Consider the following 6,946-nt stretch of genomic DNA (forward strand, 5'->3'; position numbering starts at 1 on the left):
TCCCTAGAATCGAACCTGATCCTCTGAATATGGTTCAGATGGCTCAGAACAGAGAGAGGAGGTTTATCCTGACTCCCTCTCTGTGGACAAACTTTGATCTCAGATTCCTCATCTATGACCAGGGTAGAAACATGTCTCCAGGCAGGGACTTTTTGACTTTTTGGTTTATGGTCTTGTTTTTTATTTTATTGAAGTATAGTTGATTTACAGTGTTAATTTCTGCTGTATAGCAAAGTGATTTAGTTACACACATATATACTAATGCATTCTTTTTCATATTCTTTTCCACTACGGTTTATCACAGGATACATTTTTTAAAATGATTTTATTTCTCTTTGGCTGTGCTTCCTTGCTGCCCAGGCTTTTCTCTAGGTGCTGCAAGAGGGAGCTACTCTCTAGCTGCACTGTGTGGGCTTCTCATTGTGGTGGCTTCTCTTGTTGAGGTGGCGTGTGGTTTTGACAGTTGCTGTTCTGGAGCTCTAGGGTTAAAGGCTCAACAGCTGTGCCACACGGGCTTAGTTGCTCCACTCAGGCATGTGGGATCTTCCCAGACCAGGGATCAAACCCATATCTCCTGCATTGGCAGGATTCTTTACCACTGAGCCACCAGGGAAGCCCCCATCAAAGGATATTGAATATAGGTCCCTGTGCTATACAGTAGGACCTTGTTGTTTATCACTTTTTGGCTTTTTAAATTGAGCAATATAACACAGGTTCAGAATAGTGCAACATCATGTGCATTTTAACAAAAATCTGTAGAACAATTTATGTAACTTCCACTCAAGGACAAAGAATACAATAGTATCAGTATCCCTGGAAGACTGCTGGTGGCCCCCTTCCAACCACAGCCCTCTCTCTTCCCCGAAATATTCCATACCCTCACTTACATGTGAATTACTTCTTTGCTTTGCTGGATAATTTTACTATTTAAGTTTGCAGCTCTAGACAATAAAAAAGTTTTTCCTGTTTAGAAATTTTAAACAAATGGAATAATTTATTATTTATCCTTTCCTACCTATCTTCTTTTGTTCAACATGTTTTGAAAAAATTATTCATCCATTTTGTTGCATGGAGTTGTCCATTTGTTTTGTTGGTGTGTGATATCCCATTGTGTGGCCTTACTGCAAATTATTCATCCATTCTACTGTAGGTGGACATTTGAGCTCCAATTTTGGCTGTTAGGTTGACAAAAACACTCTTACACATGTCTCTGAGTGCACAGAAGCAAACATTTCTGTGGCTATATGTTGTTGTTGTTCAGTCACTAAGTGGTGTATGACTCTTTGTTACCCCATGGACTGCACGCTAGACTTCCATGTCCTTCACTATCTCCTGGAGTTTGCTCAAACTCATGTCCACTGAGTTGATGATGCCATCCAACCATCTTATCCTCTGTTGTCCTGACCCCTTCTCCTCCTGCCCTCAATCTTTCCTGGCATCAGGGTCTTTTCCAATAATTTGGCTCTTTGCATCAGGTGGCCAAAGTATTGGAGCTTCAGCTTCAGCATCAATCTTTCCAATGAACCCCTGAAGGGTTGATTTCCTTTAGGATTGACTGGTTTGATCCCTCTGCTATCCAAGGGACTCTCAAGAGTCTTCTCCAGCACCACGATTTGAAAGCATCAATTCTTCCATGTTCAGCCTTCTTTATAATCCAACTCTCACATCCATACATGACTACAGGAAAAACCATAGCTTTGACTATACAGACCTTTGGAGGCAAAGTGATGTCTGCATTTTATTACGCTGTCTTGGAGTAAATACACTGTCTAGGGCTTCCCTGATGGCACAGATGGTAAAGAATCCACCTGCAGTTTTGGAGACCTGAGTTCAAAGCACGGGTTGGGAAGATCCCCTGGAGAAGGGAACGGCTCCCCATTCTAGTATTCTTGCCTGGAGAATTCCATGAACAGAAGACCCTGCAAGGCTAGAGTCCATGGGGTCACAAAGAGTTGGACACGACTGAGAGACCTTCACTTCTTTCAGGAGTAGAATCGGGCTTCCCGGGTGGCACTAATGATAAAGAACTTGCCTGCCAATGCAGGAGACGTAAGAGACTCAGGTTTGATTCCTGGGTTGGGAAGATCCCCTGGGGTAACATATGCCAGTATCCTTACCTGAAGAATCTCACAGACTGAGGAGCCCCCTGAGGTGGCTACAGTCCATAGGGTCACAAAGAATCAGACACGACTGACGCGACCGAACACACACACACAAGAGTAAAATTGCCAGATTATAGGGTATGATACCTTCAACTTCTCACCAACTTACACTCCTCTGAGAATTCACCGTATTCCATAATCTTGGTAACATTCAGCATGTGCTGTATGCTTAGTCACTCAGTCATGTCCGACTTCAGGCAAGAACACTGGAGTGGGTTGCCACAGCCCTCCTCCAGGGCATCTTCCCAACCCAGTGATCGAACTCTGGTCTCCCGCATTGCACGCAGCGGATTCTTTGCCATCTGAGCCACCAGGGAAACCCAACATTCAGCACTGTCAATCTGGTAAGTGTGTAATACTATCTCACTGGGCTTTTAATTTGCATTTTCTTGATTGATGCGTTGCATCTTCTCCTGTGTATCGGTTAATTTGTATTTCCCTTTTTTTTTTTTTTAAATGAAGTGCCAGTTCAAGTCTTTTGTAATTTTCCATTAGGTTTCTTTTTTCTTATTGAATTTTAAGAGTTTTTAATATACTGTACATACAAATTGTCAGTTATGCATTACAAATATATTTTCCTTTTCTATGGCTTAATTTTTCACTTCCTTATTGGGATCTTTTGATAACATAGAATATCATATTAATATGGTGATATATATCAAGCTTTTAGAATCTTTTGTGTCTTAAGACTTTCTCTACCCTGAGGTCATGAAGATATGCCCCTGCGTTGTATTCCAAAACTTTATTGCTTTTTTTTTCACATTAAAGTCTATAATTCATCTAGAATGTATTGCTGTGTTATTGTAAACTGGGAGGAATTTGATTTCATATTTTTCTATATGGACACTCAATGATCCCAGAATAATTTACTGAAAAAAAGGCCCTTTTCCCACTGCTCTGTTGTACTATATTTATCATAAATCACCAAGTATGTGTGCATCTGTATCTGGGCTCTCTATTCTGTTCTACTCGTCTGTCTTTCTCTGCTCTAGTACCACACTGTCTTAATTCCTACAGTTTAAGAGTTGATAATAAACTTTGATAGTGCAGGTCCTCCCACATGTCATGCCTAGGTATTTTTGAAGCTGGGATCGCCCATACACACAAATCCATTCAAATGTTTAAGCAGTGTGTGGGGTGGGTTGGGGAGGAGGGGTGCTCAGGATGAGAGAAGGGAAGAGCAGAGCGAGTATTCTGTTTCCATGGCATTCTCCCAAGGCGCGGGACCACATAATCACAGTGCCAGTCACCCTGTAGGGAGATCACAGGTGCGTCAGCGGGCTCCCTCGTCACTTATTTCCGAGAGACAGACAGCTCTTAAAACCCAGATACCAACCCAGAAGACAACACTCCATTCCCTTCTTTTCGCGGCTATCCCAGAGGTACAACCTTTCCTGCAAATCACGTGCGCGTGCTCAGCACCCAAATACCGACCCTGGGCAAATTCGCCAAAAGAGATTCGCTCAGCCTTGTGGGTGAATCCCACGGAGATCCCTATCGTCTGCTTGCGAGAGAAAGCCCATCGATACGACGAGAAAGCGCTAGCAGATAGCCCGACCGGCCGAAACGGACTGAAGAACGGATTCCTTGACTTAGGGATTTTTTTTTTTTTTTTTTTTCCGACTAAAAGACACAAACAACCTCGAAGTCCACTCCCTCTGTGGCGGACAATCCAGACACATTTCAGTATCTGACCGACTTCCGGGCGGAGCGATCCCCAAACGCACGCCGGTTATTCCCTCACCTCGGCTCGCTTGGCCATTTAGTTCCCAGCTATCAGAGCAGACTGTTGGGCACGTTAGCCAATGGGAAGAAGGATTCCAGGCAGCTTGCGCGGGCAGGGGGCGTCTCCCAGACCCGAAGCCTGCTGCTGTTCCCCGCCGGAAGCAGGATGCTGGAAACCCTCCGGGCGCCTTTGGCAGCCCCTGCGAGGTAAAGTCCCACTCCGAGTCCCACAGACACGCTTACTTTTCCGCCCGGGCTCTTGCGCATGCGTGCGGCAACCTTCGGGCCGACCCTGAAATGGAAGCATCCTGAGAAAGACCGAGGGAGCCTAAACCGCGGTCCGATAGGTCACTGGGGAGAAGCCTCAGCACGAGATATCCACTACCGCCGGAGGCCTCCAAAATAGGAATTATAGAACCAAAAGGTCTGGAGAGGTCCCACCGAGATTTGAACTCGGATCGCTGGATTCAAAGTCCAGAGTGCTAACCATTACACCATGGGACCTGCTGGCTGCTTTAGGCGGCCGGCAGTCTTCTCAAGCCACATAGCGGGCGCGGGAAGCTGCCTTTGGAAAGCAGTAGTAGATGCCCAGTGTCCGCCGGCGCTGAAGTGTGGGCTCTGGGCCCCGAGCCGCAGGAGCGGGCCAAAGCGGAGCGGCGAGGACTTCTGCATCCCCGGCGTCCCATACATTCCCGGTCCCGGGGTGTCATTTCTTGTCGCCTGTCTCTCTGCTCTCCCCCATGGGTCCTCACCGAGTTTGGGGAAGCACGGAGTGCGGCAGGCTGGCGGGATCGGTCTTAGCAATGCTGGACCGGAGAGGGCCGGCTCTGACCTCCAGCTCACGAGCAGGAGGCTCGGCCCTCCCATCCTGGGCTTCTTATTGTTTATTTATTTACACAAAGGGTGCTCTGGATAGGTTATCTTGGCGGAGCCCGGAGGGAAGCCTACTGGCACGTGGGGCGAATGCGGTTCAAGGCCCTGGTGTCCCGAGCGCGAATCGCTGCCAGGAAGTGCGCCCCACCTGATTCCTTGGCGTTCCACGTGGCTAGAGCGCCAAGAAATTAGCACAGAAAGTCTCACTTCCATTTCCCTCTCCTGCTACTTGGTGGATGGTTCCGTCTAACAAAATTAGAAGCAGATCAGTGAAAGACAGTCGATTTTGGACTTTCTCATAAGTTTTAGTTAAGGTGTAAATGGATAATGTCTCTTAAGGTCGATCTGGCGACAGATAATTTTATAGGCCATTTGCTCAGCAGTTTCACTTTTGGAACTTTATCCTTAGAGACTACTAGGATGAGTGCCAGTTGGTCAAGACTTTTCTCAGCTGTGTGGTTTATAATAGTAAAGAATAAAAATAAATGTCCATCGTGTGAAAATTGATTTAAATAAATATTGACAATATCTATACAATACATACTGTGCAAGAATTTAGGGGGAAATTATTGTATTGGCATGAAAAGATACACTGTCCTAAACAAAACAAAACAAAAATCTACTTACCAATTAGTGTGTATAATAAAATCTCTCTTACACACAAACAGAAAAGCTGAATGCATACAGATACAATGAATATTTGCCCTGGGCCATATGATTTCTTGAGGGATTCAACACTGTATGGGACTGGGTGACAGCAGAGCTGTGTGACATTCTCACTCTCCAGGCTCCTGGCTGCCAGAGTGAAAGTGTGTGTCCTTACCTGTCCCGCGAGTGTGTGTTCCTCGGTTCTTTGTCTTGTCACAGCGAAGATTTGGAGTGACAGACATTAACGTGTCACCGCTCTCAGGTCTTGGATAGACCGTGTTATAGCTCTCAGGTCTCAAATGGACCTTGTTATAGCTCTTAGACAAATCAGTGTTACAGCTCAGTGTTACAGCTCTATTTTATTTAGAAGATAGCAGGAAAATCCATCTTCGAGGCGTGAGGGCACGTCAATCCAAAGACACGAGGAGAAGAGCGCCCCAGTATTCGGGGTGGGAAAGAGAGAGAGCGCGCGCGAGCTAGCTAGCTTTGGCTCTTTTTTTTTTTTTTATGCATATAGACTATATAACTTTATTATGAAGCTATTTTCAAAGTTCATCTTAAGAATTGAATTTGTTAGGTCCAGAAGACTAGTTAATGGCAAGTAACTGACTATCCCCCCCACCTGCCCACCCATCTGTGCATTTGTTAATGGACTTTTACAGAGTTCTGTGAGTATTGTGCTGAACCCCATGGCGACTAAGTTACAGCCCTGCTCTCGTGGTGGCTCCATATCCGTTCTCTCAGATTTTTTTTTCCTTATTTTATTTTTTAACTTTACAATATTGTATTGGTTTTGCCATATATCAACATGAATCCACCACAGGTATACACGTGTTCCCCATCCTGAACCCTCCTCCCTCCTCCCTCCCCGTACCATCCCTCTGGGTCATCCCTGCACCAGCCCCAAGCATCCAGTATCATGCATCGAACCTGGACTGGCGACTCCTTTCATATATGATATTATACATGTTTCAATGCCATTCTCCCAAATCATCCCACCCTTTCCCTCTCCCACAGAGTCCAAAAGACTGTTCTATACATCAGTGTCTCTTTTGCTGTCTCGTATACAGGGTTATTGTTACCATCTTTCTAAATTCCATATATATGCGTTAGTATACTGTATTGGTGTTTTTCTTTCTGGCTTACTTCACTCTGTATAATAGACTCCAGTTTCATCCACCTCATTAGAACTGATTCAAATGTATTCTTTTTAATTGCTGAGTAATATTCCATTGTGTATAAGTGGCACAGCTTTCTTATCCATTCATCTGCTGATGGGTATCTAGGTTACTTCCATGTCCTGTCTATTGTAAACAGTACTGCAGTGAACATTGGGGTACACGTGTCTCTTTCAATTCTGGTTTCCTCAGTGTGTATGCCCAGCAGTGGGATTGCTGGGTCATAAGGCAGTTCTATTTCCAGTTTTTTAAGGAATCTCCACACTGTTCTCCATAGTGGCTGTACTAGTTTGCATTCCCACCAACAGTGTAAGAGGGTTCCCTTTTCTCCACATCCTCTCCAGCATTTATTGCTTGTAG

The 6,946-nt window shown here is 45.1% G+C and overlaps 1 non-coding gene across 1 annotated transcript; it reads right to left on the bottom strand.

The window, feature by feature from the left end:
• Positions 1-4,319: 4,319 nt before the first annotated feature.
• TRNAQ-UUG (transfer RNA glutamine (anticodon UUG)) lies at positions 4,320-4,391 on the bottom strand. The gene has a single exon. It is a non-coding gene; the product is annotated as a tRNA-Gln (tRNA).
• Positions 4,392-6,946: the final 2,555 nt, after the last annotated feature.

The sequence above is a fragment of the Bos indicus genome, chromosome 19 (genome assembly GCF_029378745.1).
Source record: "Bos indicus isolate NIAB-ARS_2022 breed Sahiwal x Tharparkar chromosome 19, NIAB-ARS_B.indTharparkar_mat_pri_1.0, whole genome shotgun sequence".
Classification (NCBI taxonomy): Eukaryota; Metazoa; Chordata; class Mammalia; order Artiodactyla; family Bovidae; genus Bos; species Bos indicus.